At 43.1% G+C, this 25636-nt stretch overlaps 1 long non-coding RNA gene across 1 annotated transcript; it reads right to left on the reverse strand.

Annotated features, from left to right (window-relative positions):
- Positions 1-481: 481 nt before the first annotated feature.
- LOC106994941 (uncharacterized) lies at positions 482-24659 on the reverse strand. Its single transcript, XR_001441642.3, has 3 exons — positions 24550-24659; positions 4003-4075; positions 482-606 (listed from the first exon to the last, which is right to left on the reverse strand). It is a non-coding gene; the product is annotated as an uncharacterized LOC106994941 (long non-coding RNA).
- Positions 24660-25636: the final 977 nt, after the last annotated feature.

Here is a 25636-nt window from a genome sequence, read left to right on the forward strand (position 1 = left end):
GGCAGTCTGACTCCAGAGCTGTCTCTAAAGCATCAATATTAACTGCCTGGAAAAGGTGGTGAAATATGGAGATGCTTAAATATACATATTTTTTGAGATGGCATCTCCCTCTGTTGCCCATGCTAGAGTGCAGTGGCATGATTTTGGCTCACTGGAACCTCCACCTACTGGGTTCAAGCGATTCTCCTGCCTCAACCTCCCGAGTGGCTGTGGCTACAGGCATGCACCACCACACCCAGCTAATTTTTGTATTTTTTGTAGACACAGGGTTTCACTATGTTGATCAGGCTGGTCTCGAACTCCTGACCTTGTAATCCACCTGCCTCAGCCACCCAAAGTGCTAGGATTATAGGCGTGAGCCACCACGCCTGGCTGATGGTTATAATATTAATGCATATTTGTTTTTCTGACTTCCATCACAGGATAAATATTCAATGAGCTTGTCCCTACCTTTGGAGGCAAAGGCAGTCTCTTATAAAGTTACCTTGGAATCATGAAGGGGCAGCTGTGACTGAGGATGGCTCCAAGTACATACAACATACTGCATCATGAAGAAAAGCTGGATTCTTCTTTGTTTCTGAAGGCAGAAAATCAGCAGGGCAGAAACTGGTTGGGCACAGAGGACAGTTGATGGAAGGATGAAGAAAAAGAGAATAAATGTTTTAGTTCCATGATAAACACATGTAAACATCCAACAACTATACGTAGAGGTTCACATGCATCATCTTTTTCTACAACTCAATGTCTGATTATTCAGGATCTATTCAAAAGTAATACTGTACCATATAACACAACCATTCTACTTCTAGGTATTTACCTAAGAAAAATAAAGCTTGAGGAATAAAAATAAAATTCTAAGCCCCCCCCAACCAACTGAATGGACTCCCTCTTGGCCAAAGAGACTCCTGAGAAACCTTAAAAACTGAATACCTGGTTGTGATGGGATAGAAGGTTGAACATGCATTGTTACACTTTCTCCCTTGCTAACCACCATTAGGCTTTCTTTCCCAAGGGCTAAGCAGACACCAGCTCTTTCAAAAGACTTACTGGACTCTACTCGCTTTTTGTGGTTTTGACACAACCACCGAGCAGCATTCCTTCCTGATAAGAGACCACAGACCACGGACTCGTTCTGGCTGGTTTACAGGATGACTCTGTGTCCTCCATTTTACCTTTTGATATTTAAAGCCTAATTTTAATGCATATAAATGTTAAGTCTCCACCCCAGTGTGAAAATGGGACATATGTAGCACGCATATTTCCTTACTACGCATGTGCACCCCCCCTTTGTAAATATTCATAGCTCCTCCTATGACCTTTTGAATATGTGTAACCAGCCAACTTGTTCAGCATAAATTCCTATCCCATCTTTCCTTCCTCAACATGCCTGCTTTTGGTTTCTATCAAAGGCTACATTTCCCAGCCTATGAAACAGCCATGAGGTCAGGATATCAAGATCATCCTGGCCAACATGGTGAAAACCCGTCTCTACTAAAAATACAAAAATTAGCTGGGTGTGGTGGTGCATGCCTGTAATCCCAGCTACACAGGAGACTGAGGCAGGAGAATTGCTTGAACCCAGGAGGTGGAGGTTGCAGTGAGCTGAGATCGTGCCACTGCACTCCAGCCTGGTGACAGAGAGAAACTGCATCTCAAAAAAACAAACAACAAACAAAAGAAATAAAGTTCTCTTCTCCAAAGTTATAAACCTTGTGATTCTTCAGTTGACAAGATCTATGTCTATATAAAGACTTTACATGAATTTCTATAGCAGCTTTATTTATAATAGCCTCAGACTGAAAATAACCCAAATGTCCATCAACAAGTGACTGGATTAACACATTGTGTATCTATTATCCATCCAATGGAATGCTGTACAGCAATAAAAGGAATGAATTGTTGATACCCATAACAACATGGATAAATCTCAAAATAATCATGCAAAGTGAAAGAAGCCAGAAAGAAAAGAGCACATGCCTTAGGACTCTATTGATATAAAATTCTACAAAATGCAAACTGACCTGTAATGATAGAAAGGCAACCCACAATTTGTTCAGGGATGGGAGACAGGGAAGGTGGGGAGAATTATAAAGGGGCAAGAGGAAACTTTTTGAACTGATGCCTATGTTCATTACCTGGATTATGGTGATGGATTCACAAGTATGTATGCATGTCAAAACTTTTTATATTGTGCACTTGAAACAATGTAGTGTATTGTGTGTCCATTACACCTCAATAAGCTGTTTAAAAAAGAAAGAGCAAATGAACCTTTTGTTAGAGGAAAGCTGCTTGTCAAGGCAAGGAGTTATGAAACCCCACATTACAATGGCAGAGCTTTAATTCAGAATGATAAGGCGAGAGGAAATAGTCCCACCAAGATGGGTGCATGATCATCAAATCACAAAGGGTCTTGCAAACTCACCTACAGTATTCTGATTTTATCCTGCAGCTTCGAGGAGCTACTAAAGAGAGTGATGTTCTCAGATTTGTCATTGCTATGGGATGCATTGTGCCTCCCTGGAATTCATACGTTGAAGTCCTGATCTTTAATTTACCTCAGAATGTCAATGTATTTGGAGATAGGGTTACTAAAGAGGTTAAGTATGGTGAAGTAGTTATATGGGTGGACCTAAATACAATATGACTGGTGTTCTTAGAAGAAGAGATTAGGACATAGACATGCACAGAAAAATGACCACATGGAGATCTAGGGAGAAGACAGCCATCAACAAGCCAAGGAGAGGGGCCTCGGAAAAAAACAACTCTGGTCGACACTTTATCTCGGGCTTCCAGAACTGTGAGAAAACACATTTCTGTTGTTTAACCCACCCAGTCTGTGGTACTTTGTTATGGCAGCCCTAGCAAACTAATACAGTCATCTAGGGAGGTCATGATGGCTGTGATGGGTAAAACAATGGGTCATGATGGCTGTCTCAGTAATCCTGCTGAGCTAGGGAGACCCAACCTGGACTGAGGGGTTAGAGAGTTTTTCCTTTTAGGGACTTAATCTAGGAAATGATGGCAAGGGAGGTACTGATAATGACTCCCAAATTTCTGGCTTGATTGACTAAGAAGAACTCCATGCCAGAATCATGACTGCATGAGGAAGAGTAGGTTTTGAATGAAATAGACCATGATCGATTTTTGCCACATTCAGTTTGAGGCAGCCACAGAATTTTCCCACTGGAGAGGCACAGTCAGTACTTGGAGACATGAACCTGGAGCCTGGCAGTCTAATCCAGCCTCAAGAGATAGACAAGGAATCTTCCAGCTAAGAGCTTAGGATTGTAATCTATAGGCAGCAGGGAACACTCCAGGGAGGTGGTCAGATTTGTGCTTTGGGGAGTTCATTTTTAATGATGTAGAGAAAAAATCACAACAAAGGAAAAAGGTCAGACAGAGGGCCATAGCAGTAATCTAGTTGAAAGATGCTAAACACTGAACTAAGCCAGTGGCCATGGGGAAGCAAAAGGAGATAAAAGTCAAGAGGCAGAGTTCAGATGTGAGCAGTAAGGAGAAGTCAGATGAGAGGCAAAGAGTACACTGCCATGGGGTTGGGGCGGGGGGCAGTGTGAAAATGCCCTCTGGGTTCAAAAGTTTCCACTGAAAACTCTTCACAGCCAATGAGAGCTAGGTCAGAAGGCCAGAAGGTCTGGCTGCTGGGACAAAAGGCATGCTGGAAGTTTTGCAGCAAAACTCAAGAGTTCTTTTTCTTCTTTTCTCATAGTGGAATTTCTGTGTCCTTTAGCTGGGTAGTGTAGGCTGCCAAGGGTCACCTGAGCAGCGAGAATACACATGCACTCACCAATAATTCAGTCAGCATGCTACTCTTCAGATGATGTAATTCCACAGTCTCTTTAAGATCCTGCATTTACAACTCAGAGATCGTTTCAAAGTCTCTTGCCACCCTCCTGCCTTCTGGGTTCTCAGTTTAATATACGCTGCTTTCTTCCCTTGGAAAGTCTCCTTTATAAAGCAATCAGGAAACTGTCAGTTACTCACCAGACATGAAGGAGACCAAGAGAGCAGGCTGAGAGTGTTCGGTACTCCTGGGTAAGTGCCCCTTCTCCTTCTCCTGGAAGGAAACAGAAGCTCAGCATACCTGCTACACACATTGCCACACGAAAGAAACTCTGCGGGAAGCTTCCTAAAGCCACCATTTTAAGGATGTGTCTCCCTAACTAGAGGCAAATGGATCTAATGAATGTGAAATGGACATACAGCTCACATAGGACTCTTCATTGAGCAATGGCCAAGCAGGATTACAGAACGCTGGTTTGCTCAAAAGGAGAAAAATGTAACCCTGTCTTGTCTGTTATCAAAACAGAGAGTTTGCATTTCTTTCTTGGGTTTTTAGAGCAAGGACAGATTTTTAAATTTTATCTTCAAAGGCACTGCATTTTATTTATTTTTTATTGATGCAAGTGTATGGGGTACATGAGAAAATTCATTACGTGTATATGATGTGCAGTGATCGAGTCAGGGTATTCAGGGCATTCATCACCTAAGTACAATACTTTTCGGCTAAGCATAGTCATCCTATTCTGCTACCAAACCTTGAATTTATTCCTTTTACCTCACTGTATGCTTCTGCCCTTTTTTAAACATTTATTTTAAGTTCAAGGGTACAGAGGCTGGTTTGTTACACAGGTAAATGTGTGCCATGGGGGTTTGTATTATGGATTATTTCATTACTCAGGTATTAAGTCTTATACTTGTTAGTTATTTTTCCTGATCCTCTCCCTCTTCCCATCTTCCACCATCTACACAGGCCCCAAAGGGTGTTGTTCCTCTCTACGTGTCCATGTGTTCTCATCATTTAGCTCCCACTTATAAGCGAGAACATGCAGTATTTTGTTTTCTGTGCCTGCGTTAGTTTGCTAAGGAAAATGGCCTCCAGCTCCATCCATGTCCCTGCAGAGGACATGATCTTGTACGTTTTTATGGCTGCATAGTATTCCATGGTGTTAAAAACTCTCTCAATAAACTAGGTATTAAAGGAACACACCTCAAAATAGTAAGAGCCATATATGACAAACCCACAGCCAACATCATATTGAATGGGCAAAAGCTGGAAGCATTCCCCTTGAAAACTGGCATAAGACAAGGATGCCCTCTCTTACCACTCCTATTGTAGTATTGGAAGTTCTGGCCAGGGCAATCAGGCAAGAGAAAGAAATAAATGGCATTCAAATAAGAAGAGAGGAAGTAAAACTATCCCTGTTTGCCGACAACATGATTATGTATCTAGAAAACCCCCATAGTCTCAGCCCAAAAGCTTCTTAAGCTGAGGAAGGATTTTTGACATAATCTGTCAAATCATCAACCAGTACAAGGCAAGGGGTTACAGGATCTCATGGTGGCACTTCAATTCTGTGGGATAGAGAAGATGGAGAGAGTCAGAGAGGTGGGCAGACCCCAAACCACAAAAAGGGTAATGTGCTCACCTGAAGACATCTTAATTTTATCCTGAAAGCTTTAAAGAGAAGGTTGTGGTAGCTGACATGGGTCAGATGAAGTCAGCCGAAAGGCAGGGAGACTTTAAAGTTCCAGGGGCTGAATCAAGGTGACAGGGAGGATTAGGGGTGAAGAAAGGGCTAGTATGGGTATGGAAGGGTTGTCTCTCTGAGGTCAGTCTCTCTAACCCACTCACCTTCATGGCTTGGTTCTGAGCCTGCAGCTCATATTGCCTGCTAGTGGTCCTTGGCTGAACCCCAAGAAGTTCACCTTGCTAATGTTTTTTGGTTCTTGTTTTGTTTGTTTGTTTGAGACGGGGTCTTGCTCTGTCACCAGCTGAGGTGCAGTGGCATGATCATGGCTTACTGAAACCTCTTGGGCTCAAGCAATCTTCCCACCTCAGCCTCCCCAGTAGCTGGGACTACAGGTGCACGTCACCATGGCCAGCTAATTTGTGTATTTTTTGTAAAGAAAGGATCTCACTATGTTGCCCAGGCTGGTCTCAAACTCTCGGGTTCAAGCAACGCACCTGCTTCAGTCTCTCAAAGTGCTGGGATTATAGGCATGAGCCACCTTGCCCTGCCAACACCTCTCTAATATTATCCTGTGACCTAGGCCCTATCAGTACTAATACAGCTCTACTAACTATTTCATTCCTCAAAGCACCAAGTTTGTTTCTGCCTCAGGGCCTTTGCACATGCTGCTATCTCTGCCTAGAATGCACTTCTACTTCAATCTTCCTCTGCAAATGCTGCCTCATCCTTCAAGGCTCAGCGTATATTGCATGTTTAAAGCAGGTATTCCTGCCCCTACTCCCCCAGCCAAATTAGAGCCTCCCTCTTTTTTTTTTTTTTTTTTTTTTTTTTTTTTTTTGAGACGGAGTCTCGCTCTGCTGCCCACGCTGGAGTGCAGTGGCCGGATCTTAGCTCACTGCAAGCTCCGCCTCCTGGGTTTATGCCATTCTCCTGCCTCAGCCTCCCGAGTAGCTGGGACTACAGGCACCCACCACCTTGCCCAGCTAGTTTTTTTGTATTTTTTAGTTGAGACGGGGGTTTCACTGTGTTAGCCAGGATGGTCTCGATCTCCTGACCTCGTGATCCGCCCATCTAGGCCTCCCAAAGTGCTGGGATTACAGGCTTGAGCCACCGTGCCCAGCCTCTTGTTTTTCTTAATAGCACATTTGGCAATTTAAAATGAAATAATTCACCCTATGTTTAACAACAGTCCTTGCGCTGGACTCCACAGGGCAGGGGCTGTGTCTGTTTTGGTCCACACTGAATTGCTAGCATTTATCTCAGTGCTTGGCATGGAGTCCGTGCCCAATAAATATTTGTATGAACACTTGAGACCACGTATAAGAAATGTCCTCAAAGGATCTCTGGAGTATTAGAACAACTCTATTAGAAAGAAACCCTATTTAGTGAACTTTTGGGTTCCGCAAGACCTTGGTTCAAATTCCAGCCCTACCCCTGAGTGGCTGTGGGCTCCAGGAATGTTACCCAAGCTATGAACTTTGGGTTTCTCATGCAAATATTTGCTTTATTTATACAGCTTTTCGGAGATTCAAATAAAAACACAGTATATATCCATGTCTAGTATAGTCCCTGACAACGGTTAAGAACTTGGTAAAGGTAAGTCCTCTTCCCAGCCACAAAGCAAAAGCTGTAGTTGCATGGGAGATGGCTTCAACCTATGTAATTGTATTACTCTGTTCTCGCATTGCTATAAGAAACTATCTGAAACTGGGTAATTTATGAAGACAAGAGGTTTAACTGACTTACAGTTCTTCAGGCTGCACAGGAAACATGGCTGGGGAGGCCTCAAGAAACTTACAATCACAGTGAAAGGTGAAGGGGAAGCAGACATATCTTCACACGGTGGAGCAGGAGAGAGAGCAAAGGGGAACGTGCTACACACTTTTAGACAACTAGATCTCGTGAGAACTCACTATCACAAGAAGAGCAAGGGGAAGTTCCCCCATGATTCAATCACCTCCCACCCTTCTCCAACATTGAGGATTACAATTTGACATGAGATTTGTGTGGGGACACAGAGCCAAACTATATGAGCAATATTGTCCTCGAAGCTTGGAGCCTGACTGTCTTGGTTTGAAACCCAAATCTACCACTCTGAAGGGTGTCAAGAAATTTACTCAGCTTCTCTGAGCCTCAGTTTCCTCAAACGCAAAATGTAGATGTTCATGGACCCTCATAAGGCTACTATAGAATGCAGTACATGTATTTATATACCAAGCACTTGAAGCAGCATCTGACACATGACAAATGCTATGTAAGTTTCAGTGATGATTATTAATATGCTTAGAACAATGCCTGGTATATTATAAGTATGTACTCATGTTATCTATGATTGATCAAATTTGCTTGAGTCTATTCAATGGGATTTACGTGAGAAGTAAATGAGAAGTGTCAGGATGAGGGGGGTCTCTGGCAGCTGGTGTTTGGAACCCTGACAATTCAGCACCCCAGCAGGTGCTGGCAGGGTGCTGTTGCATTAAGAAGATATCAAAGATGCTTTTCCTTTAAAACCGAAAAATTAGTGAGAACTGGGGTTTGGGATTCAGATTTATACCTTTTACTTGATGTGAGATGTTCTAATCTTGCAAATTGTAAGCACATCTCCCCTTTGGAACATAATTTCACAGATATATTAAGAGTGCCTATCTGGGAGGGTTTTTGTTTGTGAGTCTGTTTTAAGCATTTGAAAATATTTAAGAGTTTGAGGCAGGGTAGCAAAGAACCCTTATTCTCCTTCTGGTATCTTACAGCACAGTCTCCCTCTGAGAAATAAAATGTCAACAGTTTGGTGGCTGATAACAGGGGCAGGGCACCTCCATCTGGCTGGAATTGTTTTCCAGCTTCTAACTAGTAAATTAGCACATGCTCAGACTGCCTGGGACATAATTCTCTTTAATGACTGGTTTCCTTTGCACCTCAGAGCAGCTTAAAGAGAAAAATTGAAGGTGCCAAAGACCACCGACTGCAGTTTGCTGGGTTCTGACTTCTCAGACATGAGAGATTGTACAGGGATAAAGAGAACTAGGGCCGGGAAAGCCCCTTATCCATGTTACAGAGTGGAAGCTGCAGCCTGGGGACGCCACCAGGCCACATAGTGGGTAAAGCAGCCCGGGCTGGGATTTGCACCCAGAACACTGTGGCCTCTGGGTCCAGGGGTCTTTTCTCTGGGTCTGGGAGTCTTTGTTTATCGAAGAACCACTGTCCAACAGCTCAGGCTTACCTTGGCACACATATGTCAACTGCATGTTCCTCCTTAGACACATTTTTCCTACCCAGAAATAATACAGAAGCAGGGAAGACTTAAGATGAGAAAGCCAAGGTTCTTCCCCAATCACTGAAGGATGTAGAAACTACAGATAGAGGGTTAGGTAATTGACATGAAACCAAATAATTAATGACTAAGGAAAAAAGTCATACACATAAACACATACGTATTCCCAATAGCCAGGGCCTTACACGGCCCATACCCCTGACCATCTCCTTTCTAACCTCATTCCCTTGCCTCTACCCCCTTGCTCAGTATGGCCTTCTTGCGGTTCCTCAGTCACCCCAGCATGCTCCAGTCTCTGGGTCTTTGCCCTGCCTGTTCCCTCTACCCAGAAAGCTCTCCCTCCAAATATTCCCATGGTTCACTCCCTCACGTTCTTCCTGTCTTTATTCTGTTGTCTTCTTGGCAAGGTCTTCCGTGACTATCCAACTTAAAACTGACACCCACTGTCAGTCCCAAACACACCCACCCCAGACCTTCCAATCCCCCTCTCCCCACTCTGCTTTTTCTTCTTCATTTCACTTACTGCCTTTCATGTAAATACTACATAATTTACTTACTATGCTTATTACATATTATCTGCCTTCTCCCACTAGAATGTAAACTGCACCAGGGCAGGAGTCTTTTTGTTCATTGACGTACCCTGAGAACTCAGGCCATATCCAGTACAAGTAAGATCTCAATAAATAATGGAATGAATGAATGCGGTGGTTTGCTTTACTTCCCCTTTGCCAGATAATGGGACATCTATCTTTACATATGCTAGTGAGGGCAGGAGTCATGTCTGTTTGTGTTCACTGTGGTACCTCCAGTACCCTGGAGCATTGTGTAGCAAATGATTGTTAACTGACCTAGTTGGTTGAGAATCACTGGCCTAAGCCAGTCACGGAAATTCCATTTCTTTTGTTAAAGTGATTAATGTGATAACTTAAGCATGTACATAAATCTGGCCAATGGGTCCTGGAGCTAAGTCAGCTGGGAGTGGACTCTGAGAAAGCTTTTCTTCCATTGAGAAAAAGAACATAAGACATTTGTATTCTCTTCTCTTCTCTGACCCTGAGTGTTATGGCCTCTGTGTGATGCCTGGAACTTTAGCAGCAACCTTGAGGCCATGGGGCAAGAAGGAACCCTGTCTGAGGATGGCAGATCGGAAATAGAGAAAGATAACACCCTTCTCATCGTTCTTCTTAAGTTTTCAGCCCTGACCTGGAACCATCCTATCTTTGAATATCATATTATGTGAGATAACAAAAGCTTTTGCTTTTTTAAAATTCACTGTTTTTCTATTACCTACACAGAAATACAAGTAACACAGCAATCTCATATATGGCAAGTAATAACATGACAAATAACTAATTACAGCAAATTTTTAAAATTGTATTGTCCAGATGATGCCATATCCTTGGATGATAAAATACTGGCCAGGCTTCTTCTGCAGGACTTCCAGTAAGACATGGATAGAAAGTTGCAGAAGAAGTGATATATGCAGTGTAGTCTCTCTGCAGTCACCCAGGGAAGGTCTGGTCCATAGTCTACAAGGACAGTGCCATCCTTGGGGTGGCAACAGCGTCTGTCTGTGTCCTCTTTCTAACTGGAAGAAAAACTTTCCAAGAGTATTTCCAGCTTACTTAGCCTCCTGGCTTATTAGTCAGGTTTATGTCACATGCCCAAATCATGGCATCAATCATTTGACCAAAAAAATAGAGTTTTCATGACTGGATTAGATCAATGGTTCTCAATCCTGGCAGCACAACAGAATTACAAGGTGAGGCTTATAAACCACGGTAGTGCCTGACGCCGCCCATCACAAACCAGTTGAATCCAGACATTTGGAGGTGGGGCCTGGCCATTGGTATGTTTTCCAAAGTTCTATGGGAGGTCCACAAACGGGTAAGTTAGTCAAGATTCATATGCCTTCATAACCAGAACGGAGGATCTTAAATTACATGGCCTCTCAAAAGAGGCTGATCAAAATTGGGATTCCTCTGGAAAGCAGGAAGACGTGGCTACTTGTTAGATAGGCAACTGATACAGTCGATTTTATAGATAAGGAAATTAAGGTTCAAGTAGTCAAAGGAACTTGCAGAAGGTCACATTGATTATTTCTGAGCAGGAATGGATGCTATCCTGGGCTGTTTGACTCTGGAGACTATGGTCTTTATACCTCTTCTATATCGTGTTTTCCCTGTTGTCAGGAGAACTTTCCTTGTCCCATATCTTGTGGTCTTGATTCTGAAAACTTCTCATTTTGGAAGGTCAAGCAATTTCTCAAGTTATGAACCTGACTTTGTGATGCCCTAGATGGCACTTTATAGTCAATCACTTATTTAACAACTCTTCATTGAATATTGAACATCTACAATAGGGAAGAAAGTGCTCAGGTCATTGGGGATCTTATTATTTTGGTCGTTAAGACAGGGACAGCCTTGAGCTCATGGAGCTTTATAGTTTATCAAAAAGACACCAAAAAATGAACAGATATCTGAAATAATTTCGGATGGTGATAAATGCCGTGGATAAAATAGAACAGAATAATGTGATGGAGATAAACTGAAGCTGAGATGCCAATATATAGAGACTAATCTAGGAAGTTCGCTTTGGGGCAGGGACACTGCAACTGAGACTTGAATGGCTAGATGGCAGCAAAACTTTCCAGGACATGGGAGCAGACTTCCTGATTCAAGATGAACTTGGTGTGTTTGAGGAACAGGCAGGAGGCCTGGTGCCTGGAGTTAAAAAGTGATGGGTAAGAAATGGCATCAGAGGTGGGAACTTATTGTCCTAGAATTTGTAGTGAGCTGAGTGATGTTCCCACCAAGATATATGTTCACTCAGAACCTGTGAATGTGACCTTATTTGGAAAAGGGTCTCTGCAGAGGATCTCAGGATGAGCTCATTCTGGGGTAGACTCCAAATCCAATCGCACGCGTCTTATTATAGGAGAAGAAAAACAGACAAGACACACAGAGGAGAAGATGATATGAAGATGGAGGTGGGGATTGAAATGATGCATCTACAAAACAAGGAACACCAAGAATTGACAGCAGGCAGCAGAAGCCAGGAGAGATGCATGAAACAGATTCTTCTTTGAATCCTCCAGAAGGAATCAACCCTGGTGACATCTTGATTTTGGATTTCTGGTTTTCCAGGAGTATTAGGAAATAAATTTGCATTGTTTTAGGTCATTATATTTGCTGTAATTTATTACAGCAGCCTCAGGAAAAATACAGATGTCATGACTCAGAGTCCTCCATGGTTCTGCTCCAAACTGGTGTTACATGTCAGCACCCCATCCCACTCCTGAGGAACGAGGGCAGGCTCTTACAAACTTGTTCCCTCCTGAGAACATCTGCTTCTCCATTCTGAATGTTCTAGGAAATGTACAAGAGACCATCATTTTGTTGTAAGTCAATTCATTTGAATTTGTACCACTTGAAAAAATTATATCTGTATGTTTGAAAATTCAGTTCAATTGTTGAGCAAGCCTTGGCAGCCATCCTTGCACCAAGCTTAAATTATCTTTCTGGTATTATCAAGACTCAACATTAGCACTAATTGTGCTGGGTCCAACTCTAATGGTTTCAAATAATTATTAGCAATTGCTTATTATCTCTTTTGAAAACCCTAAATACACACCTATTTTTTAAGACGTTGGCTCACTGAGACTGGAAAGAATGCAGACTTCCATTCTTGGGACTGATGTGAGTCACATCAGACATGACTCCCACCCTTACTAGCATATGTAAAGATAGATGTCCCATTGCTTGGCAAAGGGGAAGGACATTGTGCAGGAAAATAAAAGTGTGTGGGTTGGTGGGTACCAGTTTGAAATATTGACTGTGTTTCTTGATTGATTGGCTAAGCCCCGTTGGAATATCAAGCCTCAGTTTTCAGATGTGAGGCCCAAAATAAAATGTTTCACTTTGTTCTCTAAGCCACTTACTTGTCCCTCAGGGTTGTTTTTCCCCCATTTCTCAGACCCCTATTATCCTTACCTTAAAACATTTCTCCTCTGTTGCATTCAGAAGAACCAGAAGCCTCTCCTCTTGCAGAGAGCCCTTGCCTCTCCAGAGTAAGTTTCTCCTTTCCTTCCTAAATAGCTAGGCTATACTAGAAGTCATCATTCATATTTTGCATAATTTCCACCCATTATTCATCAATGCATCTATTCATGCTTCCATGAATCCATGCATTCATCCATCTATGCATCCATGCATGTGGGCATGCTTCCAAGAATCCATGCATCCACCCACACATCCATGCATGTAGCCATGCATTTATCTATTCATCCATGCATGTGGCAATGCATCACCGAATCCATGAATCGTCTACACATACATGCATGTAGCCATGCATCTATAAATCCATGAATCCATCTATACACCCACGCATGTAGCCATGCATGCATCCATCAATTCTTTCTTCTGTTATTTCTTTTTCAAATAATCCTCCTTTACATTTCCATTTTATTTCCTTCCAAGACTCCTACTACATCTAGCTTCCAAAGCTCTTAACTTGGTGACCATCATTCCATTTATTTATCATCCCCTGATGATGTCAGAGAAACCTCTTTGAGCCAATATTCTGTGTATCTTTACTTTTATTTTTAGCCATCACAGTGATCAACCCATCCACTGAGTTTTTATTTTGGAGTTTGACCAGAAGTTATGATTATAGTTTCCTTGTAAGCTTTAGTTGTTTCTCAAGATCCCCACCATAGGAACTATTTTTGGATGAGGTGACGGTAGCTGTTCTCTGTAGGTTACCAGTCCAGATGACGAGCCCACAGGGGTGAACCTGTGTTGGGTGATGCTAACATGCTCAGGTGCTAGCCAATACACTCATACTCATTACAACTGGCCATGTCCCCTCATGGATAGTTCTACCCTGAAGATACCCTACAGCTTCCAGAAGGTATTCCTGCTTCTTTGCCCTGCAATAGCAACTAGGATGGGTAACTGCCTCTATAGCATGCCAGGAGGAGGAAAGAGCTTAATGAGGACTCTCTCCACCAGCACCATCCGTGTCCATGAGCACTAGCACACTTCTCTTCCAGGCCACCCTTTACCCTACACCAATACTTAACTACATTTTGTTTTTCTATAAGTCTTTTGCATATTTGAGTTTGGGATCTAGAGGTGCTCTGACATCTTTTGTCTTACTCATGTCTCCCCTGGCACCTGCAATAGTGCAAGAAAGCCATCAGCTGTTGTAAGTTCACCACTTACCCATCTGTTCACCATTTACCCAAGGAAGACCATTCATTTAGGCATCAGTCGGAAACTCACAACCTAAGGGCCTCATCCACTCACTCATCCTCTTTAATACTAAGCTAGTTCACCATTTACTCATCTCCTTTCATCATTGACTTCTTCTGAAACACAAAAACAACACACCTCAAATTTACAGCCTTTCAGCAGGTAACATTTCTTAGCTAAATTTTTAACTGCATTGCTTTATTTTTATTGTTATTTTGATGGGGAATATCTTCTACCTATGACATCTGCTACTATAAAAAGTGGTAACAATTTTCCTTTTATAGCAGTATATGAAGCTTAATTTTGAAATGAAAAAATAAGAAAGACAGTAAGTAACAATGACAGAGGAAACACATGCAAAAATCACGAACTGTTATGTGAATGACTGAATTTAAGAAACATGACTTTAGCTCTTTAAATCCTCATAACACCCCTTTCAGATGGAGACTAATATTCTTGTTTATAAGATGAACCAGTTGTAGTGAGGCTGAGAAACTGGCCCAAGCTACACACCTGCTTTTCAGTGTCAGGCCTTAAAGCAAAGTCAGAATGACCCCAGATTACGAACTCAACTTCCTCTCCAAGTGTTCTGCCTCTTGAGCTTCCATATGCATAAATGTGTAGATGGATGGATGCATGGATGCATGTCTACCTGCATGGATGGACAGATGGAAGAATTTGGGAGTTAGCCAATTTTTGTACTAAGTGATCAATCATAAATCTAAACTCTTAAATATAAGCAGGAAGAGAACTAGTGTTTAGGGCGTTTTTGTGTGTCATATGCTATTATTATCTCTGCCATGGTCACATTTGTAGCCCCATTTAATCCTCTCAATAATCCTAGGGAGGCACTGACCTGTGTGTTCCATTTCACAGAAAAGGAAACTAAAGTCAGAGAAGACAAGTAACTTTCCCACGGCCACATAGTAAATGAGTGACCAGAAATGAACTCGGGTCTGTCCCCAAAGCTTAAGGTAGTTCAGCCTCATCATACTGCTCTCCAATAAAAGATAACTGATCGGCCGGGCGCGGTGGTTCAAGCCTGTAATCCCAGCACTTTGGGAGGCCGAGACGGGCGGATCACGAGGTCAGGAGATCGAGACCATCCTGGCTAACACGGTGAAACCCCGTCTCTACTAAAAAGTACAAAAAACTAGCCAGGCGAGGTAGCGGGCGCCTATAGTCCCAGCTACTCGGGAGGCTGAGGCAGGAGAATGGCCTAAACTCGGGAGGCAAAGCTTGCAGTGAGCCGAGATCCGGCCACTGCACTCCAGCCTGGGCAACAGAGCAAGACTCTGTCTCAAAAAAAAAAAAGATAACTGATCATCCAACAAGTTTTATCATATCTGGCTTTGTCCCATCTTTATAAGACAGGGCAGTGTCAAAAAATATGTTTTATAAAAAGTTTCCATCAAAACATACTTAAAAATTTACAAGGTGCTTAAAGGCTTCAGCTACAGTTTCCAGAAAAGTGAGCTTCCAGCTGCAGTGACTAGAGATAAGTGACGAACTCTCAGTCTCCTCATGTGTCAATGGGATGGGACTATGGACTGAACTGTGTTTCTCCAAAATGTGTAGGTTGAGGCCCTAGCCCCCAGTGTGGCTATACTTGGACACAGGATAGTAGGAAGTAATTAAGATTAAATGAGGCCATATGAGTGGGGCCCTGATCTGATAGGGTTAGTGTCTTTATAAGAAGAGACAACACAGAGCTTTCTCTCCCTCTCTTTCTCTCCTCTCCCTCCCTAAAGGAAAGGCCATGTGAGGATAAAGCAGCTGTGTGCAAACCAGAAACAGAGATGCCCAGAAGCCAAATCCTGCTGGACCTTGATCTTGGACTTGCCAGCTTTCAGAGCAGTGACAAAATAAATTTCCATTGTTTATATGCTACTCAGTTGATGACATTTTGTTATGGCAGCCCAAGCGGACTAATACAGAAGGTCAGATGTGATCAGATTAAAGCTCTATGTAAATGGGCAATAGCATAGGAGTATTATTTCTCTGAGGGGCCCACTGTGGGTCCAGGTGAAGCTGGGGATGTAAAATATGTGACTCTATAGGCAGTAAAAAATGAGAACCCAGAACAATCCCAGCAGGACACCCGTGGGTGTAAAGTGGGCTCCTCAGCATTGGAGATCATTTCTAGACAAGGCTCATGGTTGCCTCCTGCTTTGCTTTTTCTCTTCCTAAAGTGGAAATCGCCTTATTTGCTTTTTTTCCTGATTATAAAAATAACACATACTCTCTATAAAAATAAGCCAGCAATTTTAAAAGGTAGAAAGAAGGACGTAAAAGCTGACATAGCCCCTCTGCTCGGCATGACTATCTGTACTGTGAAAATGTCACAGCCCACCCTTCCAGACCTAAATTTTTTGTTCATTTCCGTACATACATATATACATAGAGATTGCATATGTGCTTTAAAATAAAAATCAGATTATATTATATCTGCAATTTCAAAACTTGCAATTTACAGTTGGGAAAAACCACCAGTATAACAAAAATTATCTCTAAATCCAACCTGCCAGGTTTAAATCCTAGTTCTGCCACTTATTAACCGGATGGCCTTGAGTTCTCTAGACTCAAATTCCTTTTCCAAAATAATTGATAATAGTAACTCTTATTTCCCATGGTTGTTTTAAAAATTAAATAACCTGATAGGTGAAAAATGTTTAGGACTATGCCTGGCATACAGTACATGCCATTGTAAGAATCTACAGCCATGCACATTGGCTCACGACTGTAATCCCAGCACTTTGGGATGCTGAGGCGGGTGGATCATAAGACCAGGAGTTCGAGACCAGCCTGGTCAATATGGTGAAACCCTGTCTCTACTAAAAATACAAAAATTAGCCGGGTGTGGTATCGGGCGCCTGCAGTCCCAGCTACACGGGAGGCTGAGGTAGGAGAATTGCTTGAATCCAGGAGGCAGAAATTGCAGCGAGCCAAAATCATGCCACTGCATTCTAGCCTGGGGGACAGAGTGAGTCTCTGTCTCAAAAAAATAAAAAAAAGAAAAAATACACACACACACACCACACACAGTCAATCCATTGCTTCAGATAGTAAGTGTTCATTTGGTTCCCACGTCTGCAGCTTGACTGGGCAATTCTGCTCATGTGGGACAGACTTGACTGATCCCGATTAGACATGGACACGCATCTGTGGTCAACTGGCTGGTTGGCCAAGGATGGCTGACATAGGATGCCTCCCTCACATGCCTGGTGGTGGCTGATTGTTGGCTCGATGGTGGGCGGTGGTGATGATGAGTCCCAAGTCACTCATCATTCAGCAAGCTATCCTGGATTTGTCCAAGAACAACAGTAGAAGCACATAAGACTTCTTGAGACCTTAGCTCAGAACAGGCACATGCTGCTAACCCCGCTCCATGTTACTGACTACATAAAGCAAATCATAAGGCCAGCCCACATTCAAGGGGTGAGACCCAGAATCCGCCTCTTGATTAGAGAAGCTTCACGGTCACATTGGAAAGGTGTGGATATAGGAAGTGATAAATACTTGGGGACATTTTAAAAATCAATGAAGCATACACATGTTACAGATAAGGAAACTGAGGCTCAAAGAGGCCCAAGGCTCTGGAATTCTAATCCAGGATGGCTGAGCCCAGAGTTCAAGCTCTAGAACGCCACATCAGACCAACAAGGGTAACAACTTTCCCTTTACCAGACCCCGGGGGCTAGGATCATCTCTTTGCATCACTGGTAGAAAGCACAAAGAGAAAGCTACTAACTTTTTCTGCCTCTGAATCACTCAGTCTGCAAAATATCCTAGGAGCTTCTCTCTTTCTCCTCCTCCTTTTCTTCTTCCCTGGGTTCAATTAGCCACAGCCAGAGCTTCCAGAGTAGAGACATCAGCAGCCTCCAAGCAAAGAGCAAAGCATCCATTTATCATTCCTTCCTTTCCAGGTATTTTCTTCTGACTAAGGAGAGGAGTACCTCCCCATGCAATGTGAATCTCATATCCCCTCTCATCCTCTTTCTCCAATTCTAAGAGGTTGAAGTCCCATTCTTGTGAGAGATGTACTTCCTGGTCACACTCAGAGTCAGTCCACAGGGAGACAGGGTGATGGCTGATAGGGTGTGGAACTGAACATACACTCCCTGTTGCTGCTGATTGAGAGTTGTTTCTCTTTGCATCTATGTGAAAGTGAATCAGGAAAGAGGCTTAGGTTTGGAGGAGGAGGAAGAGCAGGAGGAGAAAGAGGAAGAGGAGGAGGAGAAGGAGAAAGAGGAAGAGAAAGAGGAGGAGGAAGAAGAGGAGGAGAAGGAGGAAGAGGAGGAGGGGAAAGAGGAAGAGGAGGAGAAGGAAGAAGAGGAGGAGGAAAAGATGGAGAAAGAGGAAGAGAACGAGGAGGAAAAGGAGGAGGAGGAGGAAGAGGAGGAGGACAAGGAGAAAGAAACTCTCCATTGGTTAGGACACTGGTAAGGAAACTCTCCACTGGGTGAGGACACTGATCTCTTTCACATGAGCAGAGCCTTATGTTAAGAGTTCCAGCTGGGAGTCAGGCAGAACATGTAATGAAACATCTCTGGGCCTCAGTTTCCCCATTTTTTTGTAGGTGTGTGCTCCACCACTGTTGTTTAATGGCTTAGAGTGGGGACTGGCATTAAACTGTCTGTGTTCAACCCTGAATCCACCACTTTCTAGGTGTGTGCCTATTGGAAAGTTTTCATTTTCCTTCGTGCCTCAGTTCCTCATCTGTGAAATGGGGATAATGATAGTATTTACCTTTGAAGGTGGGTTGCAAGGGCTGAAAGTTAATGTATATAAAGCACTTGGAACACATGGCAAATGTCTGGCTTACTGGCTTGATGAGAAGATCCAATGAGATACTGAGTTTTCATAATGCAAAAAGTGCTGAAAGAAACTCAGCAGAGGTGGGGTTTGGATCAAGGTATCTCCGTGGAAGGTATCAAATTAGGTGAAAGGCTTAGAGGTGGGTAGACCCACTTTCTTTTTTTATTGTACTTTAAGTTCTAGGGTACATGTGCACAATATGCAGGTTTGTTACATATGTGTACATGTGCCATATTGGTGTGCTGCACCCCTTAACTCGTCATTTACATTAGGTATATCTCCTAATGCTATCCCTCCCCACTCCCCTGACCCCATGACAGGCCCTGGTGTATGATGTTCCTCACCCTGTGTCCAAGTGTTCTCATTGTTCAATTCCCACCTATGAGTAAGAACATGCAATGTTTGGTTTTCTGTCCTCGCGATAGTCTGCTCAGAATGAGGGTTTCCAGCTTCATCCATGTCCTTACAAAGGACATGAACTCATCCTTTTTTATGGCTGTATAGTATTCCCTGGTGTATATATGCCACATTTTCTTAATCCAGTCTATCACTGATGGTCATTTGGGTTGGTTCAAAGTCTTTACTATTGTGAATGGTGCTGCAATAAACACACGTTTGCAAGTGTCTTTATAGCAGCATGATTTATAATCCTTTGGGTATATACCCAGTAATGGGATGGCCGGGTCAAATGGTATTTCTAGTTCTAGATCCTTGAGGAATTGCCACACTCTCTTCACACAATGGTTGAACTAGTTTACAGTTCCACCAACAGTGTAAAAGTGTTTCTATTTCTCCACATCCTCTCCAGAACCTGTTGTCTCCAGACTTTTTAATGATACCATTCTAACTGGTGTGAGACGGTATCTCATTGTGGTTTTGATTTGTTAAAACCATAAAAACCCTACAAGAAAACCTAGGCAATACCATTCAGGACATAGGCATGGGCAAGGACCTCATGACTAAAACACCAAAAGCAATGGCAACAAAAGCCAAAACTGACAAATGGGATATAATTAAGCTAAAGAGCTTCTGCACAGCAAAAGAAACTACCATCAGAGTGAACAGGCATCCTACAGAATGGGAGAAAATTTTTACAATCTATCCATCTGACAAAGGGCTAATATCCAGAATCTACAAAGAACTTAAAAAAATTTACAAGAAAAAATCAAACAACCCCATCAAAAAGTGGGCAAAGGATATGAACAGACACTTCTCAAAAGAAGACATTTATGCAACCAACAGACACGTGAAAAAATGCTCATCATCACTGGTCATCAGAGAAATGCCAATCAGAACTCCTTTCTTCCCCAGCTACTAAATAAAATTTCCATGCATATCAGTGAATGCAGAATCTAGTGGTAAGATTGGGGGCATGGCATAAGGAAATAACTACCTGCTCTCGCTGTATGTCTGAGCAACTGACAGCATCCTACTTCACACACACACACACACACACACGCACACACACGCACACACCCCACACACACACGCACCTACACATCCTTGAAGTCAAGGTTAAGATGAGCTTGGGTGAGCAGTTTCATGTTCCATGGAAGTCTAGAGCCCTTCCCAAGTTTTCGGGTTATTAGCTGGGGGACAGGTGGAAAGGAAGTGGCTGTGATTTCAAAGTCACCACTGACTTCAGGATCATGATTTTCTCAGGCTGCCCCTGTTTCAGCTTACACTGCAGCAGTGGGAAATTCAGGCCCTTCTCACATACAAAGTCACACACACACATACACACACACACACACACACGCATACAGAGAGAGAGAGAAAGATAGAAAGCACTTATGAATGTAATAAAATTGAATAATACAAAGACAACTTAAAACGACTTAAAAAGGACTTTAAGTAACACGCATCCTTTTTTTCCCAATGTATTAATAATCTCCCAAGAAAATTTCCACTGGCCATAGCCTCACATGAACTTGGCAACTCCTCACTTCCCTCCTTTTCATCTCTTTATCCCTCCCTCCCAGGGGCTCTGTACTCATTTCTCTCATTCTACTCAAGGAGTGACTTTCCTCCTCTCTCCCCCCACCTCCATCTCTCTCTGAATCACACCAATTTCCCCAGCCTCACCTGCTACAACAAGTGCCTCTCCAATGTATTATTTAAGACGCTAAAAGAAAATTAAGTCCAGATTTTAAAATAATATTTTTACCTTAGTATGTCTGTGTAGAAAAATATCAGGTAGGAAATGCCCCCAATGTATTAGCAGTGGCTGGTCGGATTACAGGTAATTTTTCTGTTTTTCTTCAAATAACGATATTTCTAACTAACCTCCAGTAGAAGATATATTACATCTTTCTATAAGAACCCCACAAAGGGAAATGAAGGAGAGTAAAACTTTTGTTAGTAAACCCACACAATGAGACTCACTGGTTATTCTTAGATTTGCAGAATTTGAGCTTTTTCTGATAACATATGGGCCCCGGAAGTGACATCTAAGCCATATGATTCTAGCCTCTTCTTCCGGCAGGACTGAAAGGACACTTTTTTCTACTAAACTAATACTCAGTGATCAGAGAGGCTTAGCAACTTCTCCAAGGTCACCCAGCTGGAAAGAGGTAAAGCCAAGATTCAGAGTCCGCAATGTCTGACTCTAAACACAATAGTCTTTTTTTTTTTTTTTTTTTTTTTAAATCATTGCTGGAGATTCAGGCATCCCAGGTTGTGGAGGGGAAACCTATGGAGGCTGAAAAACACTTGGCTGGGTATCACTTGTGGTTGTTCACAATGCTCCCTAACCTCAGTGGTAACCTTTCAGGTACTGAAATATGTTGCTTCACAATTCACATGCTAGGCATCAAGCGTGCCTGAGAAAACAGGACTGGAATTCCCGACCACCTCCAGGAATATTTCACCTGTGTGAAATGACGCTGTGAGTGTCCTCAGAACAATTATTTCTATAAAATGACGTAACTGAAACACGGCCTTTTAAAAAGGAATGTGATCAGGCTCAATTTGGATACAGTTATTTGAGACACTGAATCATCCAACTTTTATTAGACCCAGGAGATGGTCGCCATGGTTTTCTGTCTGGGAGTTTATGATCAAGTTTGGGTTTTTTTCCTCATTCTGAAGCAAAAAAAAAAAAAAAAAAGGGGGTGGGGGTAATCTATAAACAATGTGTCTCCATCCGTGTGAATTATGTGTTAGATCTAGAAGAGGGAAATCAATCATGTGCACAGCGGACCCCACACCGGGGAAGGCAGATTCCCCCTCCTCAACTTCCCCTGCAGGTGTTTGACTCCATTTTATCTTGGAAGGCAATTAACTAAGCATCAAAGCCCAAAGCGACAAGACCCTAATAATAACCATTGGAAAGATAAGGTATTGTGCAGTGGCTAAGAACTTGAATCAGAATGTCTGCATTTATATTTATGCTCATTTTATCATTAATTTAGCAGACACTTCGTATACACCTACTGTGTACCAGGCACGGTTTTGGATGATGCTGGGAGTATAGCAGTCACTAAGGTGGGGTCCTTGCTTTTTTTTTTTTGAGACGGGGTTTTGCTCTTGTTGTCCAGGCTGGAGTGCAATGGCGCCGTCCCGGCTCACTGCAACCTCCACCTCCCGGGTTCAAGCGATTCTCTTGCCTCAGCCTCCCGAGTAGCTGGGATTACAGGCATGCACCACCACACCCAGTTAATTTTGTATTTTTAGTAGAAACGGGGTTTCTCCATGTTGGTCAGGCTGGTCTGGAACTCCCAACCTCAGGTGGTCTGCCCGCCTTGGCCTCCCAAAGTTGTTGGGATTACAGGCGTGAGCCACCGTGTCCGACCGGGTCCCTGCTTTTATAATGTTTCTGGTCGAGTTGACAAAGAAATGCAAAAAGAAGCAAGGACGTAATAGATGGCAGTGAGTGCTGTAGGGGTAACAGAGGGGCTGGGGGCTGCTTTTGTTGGGGTGGGGGGAGGGTCAGGGAAGTTCCCTCTTTGGAGGTGACTTTGAAGCTAAAACCTGAATGTAGAGAATGAACCCGTCATGGAAATTCCTAGGATGTGAATTTCTGGCAGACACTGTCGTTTACTAGTTGTGCTCTTTGGAAATGTCTGAATCTCTCTCGGTTCAGACTCTTGGAAACTGATGCTTCCTTCCTATCCGTGGGATGAGCAACGATGTTTTCAATAACCCCAAAGACTTCCTCAGCCACCCCTTGCACTCAATTCCAATTTGGTATTTTTTTAAAAAAAGGCTAAGGAACTTTCTGCAGGTGATGCGGTCACACCTGAGATGGGATTTGTCAGAAGGTCAAGGCAGAAAACTCTAAGTCGGTGTTAATCCTCAATGCACATTGAAATCACCCAGGCAGCCTTAAAAACCTGTGGCACCTGGGTCCCGCTTCCAAGGACCCAGATGTGATTGGGCCAAGCATAGGTATTCTTTTAAGTTCCTCAGAAGATTCTATCGTGCAGCAAGATTTGAGAACCAGTGTCCTAAACAATTTGTACCCAGGAAGCATTCAGCTAAGGCCACAGGGATCAAGGCACAGACAATAAATTGGGAGATAAGGAGTTACTCTCTTTGGTAAACAGGTCAAATACTTTAAAGCTGAACCAGATCAGGACCAACACCCCAGAGCATTAGTTATCATTTTCTCCTCTGAACTTTACCTTAAGAGGTAGCAAAGGACAAAACAGTGTACCCCTTGGTCAGAATGCAGAGAGAAAACCTGTAACCCTGCTCTGTTTTTTACTTGCCTTGTGGCCTTGGGCACATTGCAGAACCTCTCGGGGCCTCAGTATACGCAAAAGACAGATGGTGAAACCTGTTGCATGAAGGTATCAGTCTCTCTCTTGCTCTGTCTCTCTCTCATATATATATATACACACACACACACACACACATACATACACACATATATTATTGTTATATAAAATATATTTATATATTTGTATTCATATGTTTTATAATGACTATATATTTATTGTATTTATTACACATGTTATATCATATTCAGTATATATTTTATCTGCGTATTACCTACCTTTAGTAAAGTGCCTGTCTTACACATGGTAAGTACTCAAATAATGATTAGTATTTTTTTAAAAGATATAGCACTAATTATGAAGTACCCGCCTGTCCAGTCGCTATTGCGGGTGCTCTTGGATATCATTTCACTTCACGCTCCCCACTGTCCTGGAGCTGGGTGTGATCTCCATTTTACAGATGAAACAACTGAGGCTTTGGGAGGTTAACTGACTGCCACGACCACATAACTGGTAAAAGATGAAGGTGGAGATTGGACTTGGGTATGACTTTCTACTCCACCATGGAGCCTCTCAAAGATTCAACTTGAAATACGAAAACGGCAACGTCTTCCAGAGACTGACCAGGGCTCTATGGATGAGGCAGTGCCCACAGTTAAAGATACTTCTGTTGCCTTGCTGGATGTAGTTTCTTGTGCTTTTTAAGGTTTCCAATGAAAAAGGGCAAAGCCAGAGGATGTTCCTCATTAAACCCTGTCCCCATCCCCACCAGTGCAGTCCGTCTGCTGTAAATTGATTTAAATACAGAACCTAGTCCTGGCGAGTGAAAGAGGAAAAGCACAGGATGAGGGAAAATGTCTGTATTCGTTCGTTCTCACACTGCTATAAGGAACTACCTGAGACTAGGTCATTCATGAAGATAAGAGATTTACTTGACTCACAGTTCCACAAGCTTAAAAGGAATTATGACTCGGAGGCCTCAGAAAACTTACAATCATGACAGAAGGCGAAGGAGAAGCAGTCACGTCTTATCATGGTGGAACGGGAGAGACAGCCCGAAGGAGAAAGCGCTATGCGCTTTCAAACAACCAGATCTCGTGAGAACTCACTCGCTAGCACCAGAACTGTCAGGGGAAAGTCCGCCCACGTGATCCAATCACCTCCTACCGGGCCGTCCCCTGAGACGTGGGGAGGTAACATTTGGGTGGGGACAAAAGCCAAACTATATCAACGTCTATATTTCATGTTCCTCAGAATCATTTGTGAGAGCCTTCAATACGCTTTTTTTTTTCTTTTGAGACAGACTCTCGCTCTGTCGCCCAGGCTGGAGTGCAGTGGCGCCATCTCCGCTCGCTGCAAGCTCCGCCTCCCGGGTTCACGCCATTTTCCTACCTCAGCCTCCCGAGTAGCTGGGACTACAGGCGCCAGCCACCGCGCCCGGCTAATTTTTTTGTATTTTTAGTAGAGACGGGGTTTTACCGTGTTAGCCAGGATGGTCTCGATCTCCTGACCTCGTGATCCGCCTGTCTCGGCCTCCCAAAGTGCTGGGATTACAGGCGTGAGCCACCGCGCCCGGCCTCAATAAGCTTTTTAACTCTTCCTTTAAGAAGTTTTTAATAGGAGATTCCATTCAGTATATATAGAAGGGGCCCGGAAATCTTCATTTTAACAGGCACCCCAGATGCTTTGATGCCTATGTTGACGAACACAGCCCTAAGGGAAATACCAAGCCCCACTCTAAAGTGTATGCATCTTTCACTGCTTCTATAAACGTGTACTGGACACCTATTCTATGCCAGGAGCTATATCAAGAGAGGAGATTAAGTGAGTAATAGAATGCATCCCATACCCTTGCCAGCCAGGATTCTGTTTGTTTTGTTTGTCTTTAGTGCATGGGTATGAGGCCACAGTGGACTAATTTACCTTGGGTAAGTTACTTAATTTGTTGAGAAATCCTATTGCTTGTCCTCCACTTGCTTGGCACTGCACCGCACAGCACGCTGGTTATGCAGGGGTGGAGATGAGCGACATGGCTTTGCCCTTGAGCAGCATGCATTGAAGTGGAAGAGAGACAGAGCA

This window comes from Macaca mulatta, chromosome 20 (assembly GCF_049350105.2).
Source record: "Macaca mulatta isolate MMU2019108-1 chromosome 20, T2T-MMU8v2.0, whole genome shotgun sequence".
NCBI lineage: Eukaryota > Metazoa > Chordata > Mammalia > Primates > Cercopithecidae > Macaca > Macaca mulatta.